The sequence below is a fragment of the Gopherus evgoodei genome, chromosome 4, assembly GCF_007399415.2.
Source record: "Gopherus evgoodei ecotype Sinaloan lineage chromosome 4, rGopEvg1_v1.p, whole genome shotgun sequence".
In the NCBI taxonomy this organism is placed as follows: Eukaryota; Metazoa; Chordata; order Testudines; family Testudinidae; genus Gopherus; species Gopherus evgoodei.
The window spans coordinates 11,309,186-11,322,468 of NC_044325.1; the positions used below are offsets into that span (position 1 = coordinate 11,309,186).

The 13,283-nt window shown below is 45.7% G+C and overlaps 1 protein-coding gene across 12 annotated transcripts in view; it reads left to right on the plus strand.

Annotated features, from left to right (window-relative positions):
* Positions 1–3,068: 3,068 nt before the first annotated feature.
* Positions 3,069–13,283, plus strand: part of KTN1 (kinectin 1) — a 116,777-nt gene continuing 106,562 nt past the window's right edge. For 10 of the 12 annotated variants that reach the window (XM_030562969.1, XM_030562971.1, XM_030562968.1 and 7 more), the window contains exon 1: positions 3,069–3,180. The gene's annotated coding sequence lies outside the window, so the exon portion shown is untranslated. The remainder of the gene's footprint in view (positions 3,181–13,283) is intronic. The other 2 variants (XM_030562973.1, XM_030562972.1) reach the window with 1 other exon arrangement.

Genomic DNA, 13,283 nt, shown 5'->3' on the forward strand with positions numbered 1-13,283 from the left:
TTTCACCAAAATAATCTGATTTAAATAAAAACAATCTGATTTTTTGTTTAAATAATTGATTTTTATCTACCCTGCCTTTTACTGATGAAACGGCTTGCTAGTTGGTGCCCCTTGTGCAACATCTCAGCATGGTTGCCACATCTGTACATTTTCCTCTCCATTCATTCCTTTCCCCCTCCCATTTTGTTTTCATTCTCTCTTTCCTTCCCCATCCCCTCTATTTGGTTTCTTTCCTTTATTTTTATTCATTGACTCTTTTTCTTGATTGTTTTTGGCTCCTCTGCCTTTTCCTTGCACTCCAGAAGGTTATGGGCTTTTGGGATGGAGACATCATCCGCAGTGGGGCCAGGACACACGCTTTCACTTGGCTGCGTGTTGTGAGAGCAGAGACAAGCTTCGGTAGGCAAGCTGCTTCTTGAGCCTGTAGCCCTGGACATGTCAGTTGCTCCTGTGCCCAGCTATATGAGTCTTGTTCATTTCCCTGCTGCCCACAGAGTTCTGAATGACAGCAGTGAAAAAAAGATTTTGGTAATTTCACCCAGCCTTACTTGGTAAAGCTACAGGAAACAGCTGATGCTCTGGAGCTGGCTTCAGATGGAGACAGACAGCACTGTATGGGTTCGCCTGTGGAAAACATCAGAACCCTGTCTACACCAGGGTTGGCTCCAGGCACTAGACGAGGAAGCACGTGCATGGGGCGGCACATTTTAAGGGGCAGCATTCCGGCCATTTTTTGAGCGGCACAATCCGGCAGTCCGGCCGCCCCAATTTTTTGTTTTTGTTTTTGTTTTTTGCTTGGGGCAGCAAAAAAGCTAGAGCTGGCCCTGGTCTACACTATGGCCTGGGCTACACTAGTGAGGGGGTTAGAACTAAGATACACAACTTCAGCTACGCTACGCTATTTGCATAGCTGAAGTCAAAGTATCTTAGTTCGACTCACCTGGCTGTCCTCACGGTGGTGAGTCGACTGCCGCGGTGCCCCTGTCGACTGCACTTACTCCTGCTAAGGTGGAGTAGGGGTGTTGATTAGCGGATCGATTTATCGCGTCCAGAAGAGACGCGATTACGCGATCCCTGATACATCGAACACTACCTGCCGATCTGGCGGGTACTATAAACGTACCATATAACTTCCACTGGTGGAGGAGACTCACAGATCATCTTCTAAAGGAGATGAGACCTTAGAGCAGTGATACCCAGGCTGGGACTTGCAAGCTGCAAGTGGCTTTTTAATATATCTCCTGCGGCTCTTTGCAGCATGATATTAAAACACTGTGTGAATTAATTATTAAGCAATCTAAGTTTTTAACCAATCAGGCTGCTTTTACTATGTTATTAACTAAATGTAGCTGATAAAGTAATAATACTTGGCTATATATAAACAAAATAATATTTCCCGTTACACTGTTTAAATATGAATATATAGGACGATAGTAAATGATAGTAAAGGAAACAACGAATTCACTCTACTGTGGCTCTTTTGGGTAACATTGATCCCTAATTTGGTTCCAACCTGAACCATGCCTTAGAGTCTTGTAGTAATGTGCAGAGCTCACATGCAGGGGCATAACTGTGGCACTGGCTAATTGGTTAGATCCATGGGTGACACGTGAGCCCCCCTTTGGAGAAGCTAGCCATGTGGTCCAGCCCTTTGTGCCCAAGGCCTCACTCCTACCCCATATCCATTCGAGCCCCTAGCGCCCTCCCCCCTGGGAAGGGGTGTGTGTCAATTATTGGCTCTGCCACTGACCTGTGGGTGACCTTGAGCAAGTCACTTTGCCTCTCCATGCCCCCGGTGGTGGGTGTGTCTGGGGGGAATCCCAGTAGCGGGGGTCTCAGGCTGTGGGTCCCTTTAAGGGGAGTCTGGGGGGAATCCTGGTATTGGGGTCTCAAGCTGTAAGTCCCTGTGGGGGCCATGTCTGGGGGGGGAATCCCAGTATGGGGGTCTCAAGGAAGGGGTCCCCATGGAGGGTGTGTCGGGGGAATCCCAGTGGGTCATCTCGGTCCCAGTGGGGGGGGATATCTGGGGGGATTCCTCGTGGAGAGGGTCTCAGGGCGGGGATCTCTGTGAGAGAGGTCTGGGGGGAATCCTGATGGGGTGTCTCTGGCTGAGGGTCCTCATGGGGGACATGTCTGGGGGAATCTCGGTACAGGGGGCTCTCAGACTGGGAGTCCCCTTGAGGAGAGTCTGGGAGGGATCCTGGTGTGTGGGGGGTCTCAGGATGGCCATCCGTATGGGAGAGGTCTGGGGGGAATCTCAGGCTACGGTTCGCATGGGGGGGGTCTCTGGGGGAACCCTTGTGGGGGTGCATGTCTCAGGCTGGGGGGTTCTCGTGGGGGGCAAGACTGGGGGGAATCCCAGTGGGAGGTGTTCTGGCTGGGGGTTCCCGTGGGTAGCGTGTCTGGGGGGAATCCCAGTTGGGGGGGGGGTCTCAGGCTGGGGGTTTGCGTGGGGGGCGTGTCGAGGGGGAATCCCGGTGCGGGGGGATCTGAGGCTGGGGGTTTGCGTGTCTGGGGGTAATCCCAGCGGGGTGGTCTGAGGCTGGGGGTTTGCGTGGGGGGCGTGTCGAGGGGGAATCCCGGTGCGGGAGGTGTCTGAGGCTGGGGGTTTGCGGGGGGGGGGCGTGTCGAGGGGGAATCCCGGTGCGGGGGGATCTGAGGCTGGGGGTTTGCGTGTCTGGGGGTAATCCCAGCGGGGTGGTCTGAGGCTGGGGGTTTGCGGGGGGGGGCGTGTCGAGGGGGAATCCCGGTGCGGGGTGGTCTGAGGCTGGGGGTTTGTGGGGGGGCCGTGTCGAGGGGGAATCCCGGTGCGGGAGGTGTCTGAGGCTGGGAGTTTGCGGGGAGGCCGTGTCGGGGGTGTTCCCGGTGCGGTGGGTCCCCTCAGGGTGTCGGGGGAAATCCCCGCGGGCGGGACCGGGGGGCGAGGATCCGGATCCGGATCCCGGTTGGCCGGGTCCCAGGTGGCGCCCCCGGCCCAGCGGCCCTGCGCCTTTAACGGGCGGCGGGAAGGGGCCGGCAGACGCCGTGGACGTGCCGGTGCCGCCGCCTCCTTCTGCCCGCCCCGCCCCGCGTTCCCCTTCCTGCCAGGCAGCCGCCGCCGCGCAGGCACCGACTCGGCTGCTCCGCCTCCTCCGGCCGCCGCCGCTGCGGGATTCGCGGCTCCGCTCGGGCCGCCGCAGGGTGAGTGGCCCGCTGCGCTCCGCCCGCTGCCGCGGGAGCCGCCGGCCGGGCTCGCCCGGGGAGCCGCACGCGCAGCGCCCGCCCCGGCTAGGCCCCGGCGGGGAACGGACCCTGTCCCGCTCGGGCCGGGCTGCGGGAGCCCTGGCGTGGGGGGGAGGCAGCCCCCGCCCCTGTGCCGTGGGTTGAGCCGCTGAGGGAGGGGCGCATGGGAGGGATCTGCCCTGGGGGTGCCGGGCAGAGGGATCCTCCTGGAGTGGGGGTGGGGGGGGCGGGGAGGCTTTTGGGGGCTGTGTGGGGATCCTATGGGGAGAGGGTGTGGGGGTGTGTGTGTGAGATCCCATGGGGAAAGGGTGTGGGGGGCTGTGTGTGTAGGGATCCCATGGGGAGAGGGTGTGTGTAGGGATTTCATGGGGAGAGGATGTGGGGGTGCCTGTGGGGGGTTTTGTGTGTGTGTGTGTGTGTGTGTGTGTGTGTGATCCCATGGGGAAAGGGTGTCGGGGGCCATGTGTGTAGGGATTCCATGAGGAGAGGATGTGGGGTCCCTGTGGAGGGTTCTGTGTGTGATCCCATGGGGAAAGGGTGTGGGGGATATCCCATGGGAAGGAGATATCGGGGGGCTGTGCAAGGGAGAGTCTGTGTGTAAGGAGCCTCATAGTTGTGTGAGGAGGCCCAGCCTGTGGAGAAGGGAGGCCCCTGGGGGGATGAGGGGAAGATTACCTAAATTTTTGGGAGTAAAGGGTTGGGGCATGGGACTGAGGGGACCGAAGTCTGGCTCCAGACCTGCCCTTGTCTGTCGCACTGGGAGTAGGGGTGCTCTCTCAGCAGGGCTGTGGGGTTTAGGGCCGAGGTGGGTTAGCCTTCCCTCTAGGGGTGCAATGGGGTTTTGCTGTGTGATTCAATGATGTATTTACTAGTCCCCTCACTCCCTGGTTGGCTGTATGGGGAGCCGGGTGTTGGGCATGTGGTCTTGTACTCTGTTGCTATTTCAGGGCCTTAGCTGTGATCTCTGATGCTGTTCTTACTGGAGATTGGGGATGTAAATAGTTTCCAGTCATCCAAGAACAGAGTCCCTCTGGGCCTGTGAGATGCACTGTAGCCTGGGAGTTGAGGGTGCTCAGCACCTCACACGTTCAGGGCCGAAAAGGCTGCTGTGCTGATTTTTTTGGGGAGCTTAATTTTAATGTAACTTGCTCCTTAAAACTTGTTGAAAATATGTTAAGTGAAGGGTGTGTGGGTAGAAAAGGAGAGATTTCCTTGCCTCTGCAAGTGGTGCTGAAACAATTTATATAGTGTGGGTGCTGAGAGCCTTTGAAGCAAACTGTAAACCCTCTCTATGATGGAAACCAAATCAAGCCAGGGGGTGTGGCCACACCCTTAGTTTCAGTGCCTATGTCCTCTGGACACAGACTTCTTTGGCTATTACAAAACCATCCTTGCTAGGGATGACTTTTTGCCTTTGGAAAATACTAGACTGACCCAAACATCATGTTTCAAGAAAATGCTTTCCTTCGATCCCTGAATCTCCCTGAAAGATGTTACCTGCTGTCCTTGTAAATATTTAGTTTAAGTATGGACATCTTCCTTATGAATACCGTGGCTTTGGATAACGTGTTGCTTTTCCCTCATATCAAGAACAGCTATATTAACAATGTATTGAGAGAAAGGAAACCTTGCTTGTATTAATGTAAGGAATAAATGTGATCATCTACTTAGACTGCAGGAGTAAGCTGCATAATCACCACGTACAGGAGTGACTTTAAATGAAAGAGTAGATCTGTAAAAGCAGCAAAGAATCCTGTGGCACCTTATAGACTAACAGACGTTTTAGAGCATGAGCTTTCATGGGTGTTTAAATGAAATGAGTTTAAATGAAAGAGCATGTGTTACTTTCTGCCTTTGTAATTCCTTATGTAAAGGAAGAAGGGGGAAACAAGTTTCAAGAATGTCAAGCCTAAACTAAGGGCTTGGCTACACTCGAAACTCCAAAGCGCTGCCCTGGGAGCGCTCCCGCGGCAGCGCTTTGAAGTGCGAGTGTGGTTGTGGCACCAATGCTGGGAGAGAGCTCTCCCAGTGCTGCACATACTCCACCTCCCCGTGGGGATTAGCTTGCAGTGCTGGGAGCCGTGCTCCCAGTGCTGGGGCACTGTTTATACTGGCACTTTACAGCGCTGTAACTTGCTGCGCTCAGGGGTGTGTTTTTTCACACTCCTGAGCGAGAAAGTTGCAGCGCTGTAAAGCGCCAGTGTAGCCAAGGCCTTAGAACTACTTTTATGGGGCTCTAGCAGTAATTTGGCTAAATTCAGTTTCAGATAAGCTGATGTGCATATGAATTATTACAAGTAGGTGTCACTGCCATCGATTGGACACAATACAGGAAGTTTTGGAGGACATGCCGCCTGGCTGTTCCTTAAAGTTAGACTTCAAAATGCAAACATTCTGCGCTTATGTTTTGGTGTATGCATAATACTATAAGGAAATCTAAAAAACTTGTTATTCTTCAACAATAGTACACTTAAGTAATTTTTCTAAGAAGATACTTTAAATTAGGAATTAGTGAACTAGTACAAAGTTTCAGAGTCACAGATTTAAAAATAAACTTGATGTTAGAAGTTCTGGAAGCATATTTAAAGATCTGAGAAAAACAGAAAGCTACTCTGCTGTATATTTTGGAAATAACGTTTTCTATAATGGGTCCATCTCTTGATTTGCAGTGACAGCTGTACGACAAGCATGCTATGTACAGAATTCATCATCACTTAGTCACTACGCTAACACTGAGAAAACTATGCTTTAAGAACTGATTATCTTGGAGAGCCTTACAAACTGCCTGTTTTTTTGGTAACGTCAGAAGAAAGTTTAGCATACATTCCCTCAGAGAAAGAGAGAGTCATTGTCTTAAACAACAATGACTTTAAAAATCCCTCCTCTTTTAACAGTTAGCCAGCAAAGCAGTCTGGATGCAAATCTATGGAATAAAAAAAAAAAATCACAGTAAATTGAATTTATTGTGATAATTTAAGACATAATGTTTTTAAAAGGACATTCTTAAATCAGATTTGCACCAAACTCATTTCAGAAGAATTTCCATAATATTGAAAAATCCCACAGTTTAACTAATATGTTTACAAAATAAATAATTCCCTTGCACTGCTAGCAACCAAAATGCTGCAGCATTTTGCTAGTTTTGAGAAACATTGAATTAGACTCTATATGTGAAATAGGCTAGCCCATTTCCGTTGACTTAGTTGAGAAATGCAAAATGTGTTGCACTGTGAAATATAACTAATTATTAACTCTGGAGAGGTACAAAATACTTTAATAATCTGAGTATCAGAAGGGTAGCCATGTTAGTCTGTATCCACAAAAACAATGAGGAGTCTGGTTGCACCTTAACGACTAACTGATTTGGGTATAAGCTTTTGTGGATAAAAAACACCACTTCTTCAGATGCAACAATAATCTGAGGAGTGCATCCAATTTCATTTTTATTCTTTTTGCACAGGGAAGTACTTTTAAAATGGGAAAGCAAGATACGAGTTGCGGAGGAGATCTTCGGTATTTTTTTAAAAAGCAAATAAGTAAGGGATGCTGTGTGACAATATACTCTTGCTTATAAGTAAAACATTTTTACTAACCTGGTTGCTTAAAAGCAAGGACATAAAGTGTTAAGGACATCTTGCATCTGATTGTGCACAAAATGAATGCATTTCTCTTAAAGAAATGCATATTTCATTGCAATATAACAGCCTTAACTCTGTCCCATACATTTGTTGGTTTTATGTTATAATTTTTGTCTTGATAATGATATCTGAGTACTCTGTACATATTGGCAAATGGGAAATATCAGTTAACGTCAACTGACAATAGGGTGCCTTAGTAAAATACATTCTGTTTTTTCTTTAGAATAATGTATATGTAATTATATAGGAAAAGTGCATATATTATGAATGTACACTTGCATTTAATCTGGGCAGTGTATAATTACATTTCTTTCCCAAAAGCAATACTTTCTCTATTTTGAAATCAGCTATATTTTGATTATTGGGAGGTCAGAGTACAGGCCGTTTTGTGATATACTTTTCTTTATAAAAATATTTATAATTGGCTGTGTAAGACGAACGTCCTTAACTGTTTATCTTGCCTATCACACAGAGCTCAAGCACTTCAGACATCTGTCTGGTTGTTTTTTTAGGATTTTGTAATGCCACCCATCACTGTGCTATCAGAACACCTTCCCCATAGGCTACATTGATGCCATTTCACGTTCTAATTGCTTTTAACTTTTGTATTTATTTGTAAGAATACACATGCTTTCAGTTTAGTAAATGTTTGAAACAGATAAAGGAAAACGTTGCTCAAAATGCTTAAGTGTTTGCCATGAAAATCAAAGAGATTTATTGGTACGCTACACCTTTCTTCAAATCTTGTCTGTGTTCCAGTTTTCTCAGAGTAGATCCCTAACATTACATGGGTTTGGGTTGGAAGTGATTATCTGCCTTGTAGAGCTCCTGTGCCTAAATTTGGTTGCCCTTTCCATCCATGAGCAGGCTGTGTGATTCGCCTTACCACATTTTATGCTTATGTTGCTTTTTGTGTGCTATGATTAAAATATAACTTTTGCATATAACTCCTAGTGAGAAAAGGTTGGGTTTGGATAAAAATGACCTGAGGATTTGTTAACTAGACAATACTTTTATTATAGCTTTTTTTTTTTTTTTTACTTAACCGTCTATTCAGTCTTTCAAATATGCTTTATACTCTGCTTAAAAGGTGAGGAGGGAAGAAATGTTAAATAAAGAAATCCTCAAATTTTGTCCTTCCCCCTCCTCCTTTTACCCCCTATGCCGCACAAAGAAGAAATGTGCAGATAATGCAGCTGGGCAGGCTAAGCTTTGTTAAAATTATTGAAAGGGAAGGGCAAGACTTGCTCAAGCCTGCATACACAGTGTGATTATTCAGTTAACTATATAACTTTTTTTTTAACATCATTCCTTACTCCACCTATTTCTGAGATTAGATAATCATAGGTCAAAATACTTGAATCACTGCTTGAACCTGGTTACCATACAATAATAGATGCTTAACAAAACTTTTTAGAAGCTGCAATTCTTTACGGAATTCAGTGACTGTGTGGGAAAAGTTCTGTTTAGGTCTGTGCTTTAAATGCAAGACTGTTACTGTGCTGGAAAAGGCTGAAGAGTGAAAGCTTTTACACTGGAAAAGAAGTTAACTAGTTAACATATATACAATATAAAATATTCCAAAGGAGGATAGATGAGAAATATAAGGAAGTCGCATTGAAATCTGGCAGTTTTTCACTCCATCAGGATGCTTGTAGCTCCAGTTGTGGGGCAGATAATACAATAGTAAATATTTAGCAAATCAAGTAAAATCATATTCCTGCATGCGATGTATCCAAAGCGTTGTCATAAATATTAAGGGAAATCTGTGTATATGTTCTAGCTCTTAATTTTTGCTCAGGTAGTGGCAAAAAGTAGCAGAACTGAGCTGTTTACAGACTGACAGTATGGCATCATCTTTGAGGGTCTCTGAAAAGTCACATGCCCACCAGGCGAATGGGGCCCTAAAAATAAATGTTTCTGACTAAAGAGTGTGATTGTTGAGGCCAGTAAGACTGTGAACTGCTGATCTAAATATCTGCCCCAGACAAATCAAATTTTGCTATTAATTTGTATTCATAGAATATGAGAGTTGGAAGGGATCTCAGGAGGTCATCTAGTCCAACCCCCTGCTCAAAGCAGGACTGATCCCCAGACAGATTTTTACCCCAGTTCCCTAAATGGCCCTCTCAAGGATTGAACTCACAACCCTGGGTTTAGCAGGCCACTCACGGCTCAAACCACGGAGCTCTCCCTCCCCCAGTTGCAGAATGGGACTCCATTGTTCTAGGCATCATACAAACCCAGAACAAAGAGAGTTCCTGCCCCAAAGAACTTACAAACTAAGTGTTAATTGTAGTGGTATTGTGTCTGGTATAGTAGGCGGGAGGGTGGAAATTACCCAAAGATCATGTTTGACAGCATTTTCATGCTTTTGCATGCTTGTTCGATTGCTGTAAAAACAGCATCCAGCAGAAAGAAATCTGCTCTTTCTGACTAGCACTGTCTTCTTAGAATTAGTTCTTGGCCACATTAAAATGCACGAGTTGATAGAAAGTGGGATTCAGAGGAGAGTTTTTTCCATCCCAGATCACTCTGATTCAGGCAGAGCAGAGACTTGAATCTGGGACTCCCACATCCCAAGCCAGTGCCCTAACCCCCAGACTGTAGAGTATGGTTTCAAAAGAGAGAGAGATCTATTCCCTCTGCCTCTCCGCTGCCCTGTTCTTGCTGAAAGGCTCAGTGATTGCCTTGTTTCTGGTTGGTCTAAGTTGGATGAATGACACATGCTACAGTGAAATGGCCTTGTGCTTCTCCATGCAAAATTAAGAATCAGTTTTGGGTTGGGGAAGGGAAGTGGTAGATGAGATCCTGGCCCTGCTTAAAACAAACACAGGAATTGTTCATGCCTGCATATTACCTGTAATTTCTCTATTGTGAGTTTGCTTTGCTGGGGAACTAGAAGCAACTTCTGTTTTGGATTCTTTGCACATGAGCACTGCCCAGCAGAATAATTGCTGCACTGCTACTGGCTGGGCTCAGGAGTGCTGTGATTAATGAAATTACATTTTAATGAATACAAAAATCTTTATAAATGAGCTTAAAGGGACACTGTCGGGTCAACTGAGGAGATAGGCTTTGTAAAAGCTTGTTTCAACAAGTACAGCATTAATAAAATCTTAAATGGAGACCCTCTGTTACTGAAGTGTTCTCCACCCAAACATTGCAGCATCCTGTTAGTGTGTGAAATAACAGAAAGTGAAACTACACATAGGAGTGACTAGTCTATTTTTGTCCAAGGTCACTGGAATACAAGGGGTAGGGGTGGGGGGGAGAATAGGTGTGTGAGAAGAGGTTCTGGTGATCTAAGTGGTTAATAATATAGGTGTTATGTGTCTATTAAAATTAACTTTAACCCTCCTGGTCCTTTTTATTGCGCTTTCTGAACCTTAAGTGTAGGGTTTTGGTATTTGTAATTTCCCTTAAGGTGCCACACAAAGGGAGGTATTTGGAGTTGCTTTGTGGTGGGTGTTTGGAAAGTCTGGATGGTTTCTTTTCTGCTTGTTTTTATATCTGAGAAATATCAAGTCTCCCCTGTCTTTGCTTGTGGTCTTTTTGGAGTATCCAGGGAAATGAACTGAGAGCTACCTCAGCCTGTATTTGTGGTGAGTTGGGGGCTTATGTGTGGTGGTTAGCTTTTGATTTGAAGTTTTAAACAGTTTCATTATAAATCACTTCCTTGCTATCTGTGATGTCATAAATCTTATAATTCTGCAGTTCTCTACCTATACCATGCTTATCCTAGAGGGCTAAGATCTGAATCCCTGATATTGTGGGGGAAGGAGGAGAGAAGCAGGTGAAGTCTTTTTCCCACAGAAGATTTCTAAAGACTATGAAAGATAAATGAGACAAACCCCATGTTTTTCTTTGTAGGTCATTTTGCGGGTCACTGTGCATGTTTCCTTCTGTAGGTTGTAATATGTCTTTAAACTTGTAATGCTTCTTATTGTGGTGTTAATCCCACACTTCTTATTGTGTTAATCCCTTTTACCTATAACAATGTCCTCCAGCAGCATTTACAGTTAACACCCTTGCTTTCATTGACATGTCAGCAGGATTTTCCAATAAACTTTTTGTTAGGGTTGGTAAATAACAGTAAATCAAACAGCGGTATTTCTAGTTGTCAGTCTTGATGACTGATTCCAATGGGCTCTTCCCAGGGAAAATTTAATAATCTGCAACTTAGTCTACGCCATACTTTTTTTTCTTTAAACTTCCCACCACTGGTGTGGCTTCACCTTAGGAGCATTAGTGGGCACCAGCCTCCAGGGTTCCAGAGATCCCGTGTCCAGTTCTACTCTGAACAGGATTATATGATTCATGTAATGTCTACTGGTGGTTATTGTCAACACCCATCCCTCAGAATCAGCAACCTCCTATTATGCTATAGAAAATCCATTTTAGAATACCCCTGTGAAATGGCTCATGTGATTTCCACCCCCGCCCCCAATACTCTCTTTAAAGTATACACGTGTTGCTGATGTTACAGAACCTAGTCTCAGAGTGGTAGCTGTGTTAGTCAGTATTTGCAGAAAGAGTGAGGACTACTCATGGCACCTTAGAGACTAACACATTTATTTGAGCTAAAGCTTTTGTGGGCTAAAGCCCACTTCATCAGATGCATGCAGTGGAAAATACAGTAAGATATAGATATTTCTACTGTATTTTATACACACACCCAGAGAGAACATGAAAGAATGGGGGTTACCATACCAACTCTAATGAGACTAATCGATTAAGGTGGGCTGTTATCAGCAGGAGGAAAAAAAACTTTTGCATCACTGTGAGGAAGCTGGATTTGCGTTTGCTTCCTCAATCTTTCATGAACTTCAGCTCCTTTCTGTTCTGGATTGTACCTATTAACTAAGTGGATGGGTTGACAAGGCCAATCTGTGGATATTCAGGCCGTTGAGTGTATGTCAGCTAACCCGAAGAAAACAAAGCTTGACTTAGAAGCCTCTGAAACACCCATATAATTTCTAAGGACAGTTGAGAAACAAGGTCCTTTCAAGTAGGTATATATGCATCCAGGGTTCATGCTGCTTTACCCTGTGCAATAAATGTGAACTGGCTCTCTTGAGGACTGGATTGTTTCTTGGTGGTTTTCTGGAAGCAACTTGAGTAAGTTGGTTACAAGCTACATTTATAAGCTCTTTCATAGATTAGATCAATAGAAATACAGTTATGCATTTATTTCTTGGCTTCTTGTTTCCAAAACTCCTGCAAGTTTTCCAGCATTTCTTGTACAATTAAATGTTGGTTTACAGTGGCATCAGAGCGGAGGTACTCCCTGTCTGTCTATCCATTGTCTCTTTCCTTAGATTGTAAGACCTTTGAAAGCTTACACTTAGGCTTCATCTACGTTACTGTGAAAAGCGAGCTGTATCCACACTGTGGTGTGTAGCTACATGTGTCCGTGAAAGACACCGCAGCAGTGAAAGGCTTCAGCAGCTCCTCGCTGCTGGAACTTTTCACTGCAGAGCCAGCGGCAAGGCTCTTGTAGGGGGAGGCAGCGACAAACCTGCTTGCCAGAACCTTTCTCTGTGACTGGAGCCTTTTCCTACTGTAGGGAAAGGCTCTGGCAGCAGGGAGGCAGTGGGACACTACAGTGGCTAAAAATAGCACTGTAGACATGGGAGGTAAGGCTTGAGCAAATAGAGAGCTGCGTGGGGTATGTACCCACACCCTTTTGGCATGTCTTTACACACACAAGTCAGCCTCTTGGTTACTCTATTGATACCAATGCTGGGGGGCTACCTGGGTATGTACACCACGTGCTGCTGACTGACATGTCGTGCAGACATATCCCTCAAAGATGTGGACAAATTAGAGGAGGTCCAGAGGAAATCCACAAACGTGATGAAACGGAGGAGAGATTGGCTTTAAAAAAAAAAAAAAAAAAAAAAGTGGGGGGGCACGTTCAGTCTTGAGAAAAGAAGGCTCAGCGGAAGACCTAATATGTCTTCAGGTATGTTAAGGGCTGTTATAAATAGCATGCTGATCAATTGTTCTCCATGCCCACTGAAGGTAGGACCAGGAGTAATCTGCTTAATCTTTAGCAAGGGTAGATAATTAGGACAATCTTTTTAGCTATAAGCATCCTTAAGCACTGGAACAGGTTACAAAGGGAGGTTTTGGAATCTGCATCATTAGAGGTTTTTAAGAACAGGTTGGACAAACACCTGTCAGGATAGTCTGGGTATAATTCTTCCTGCTTCATTGCTGGGGGCTGGACTAGATGACTTCTCAAGATCCATTCCAGCCCTACGTTTCTGTGATTCTTTGGACAGGGACTAGCTTTCTGTTTGAACAGCACCTAGCACAATGGGGCCCTGGTCCATGATTGGGGCTCCTAGGTGCTGCTGTAATAATAATTTGGAGGACAGGAGTGACTAGAAAACAACTTTTCTTTTTTAAAGACCA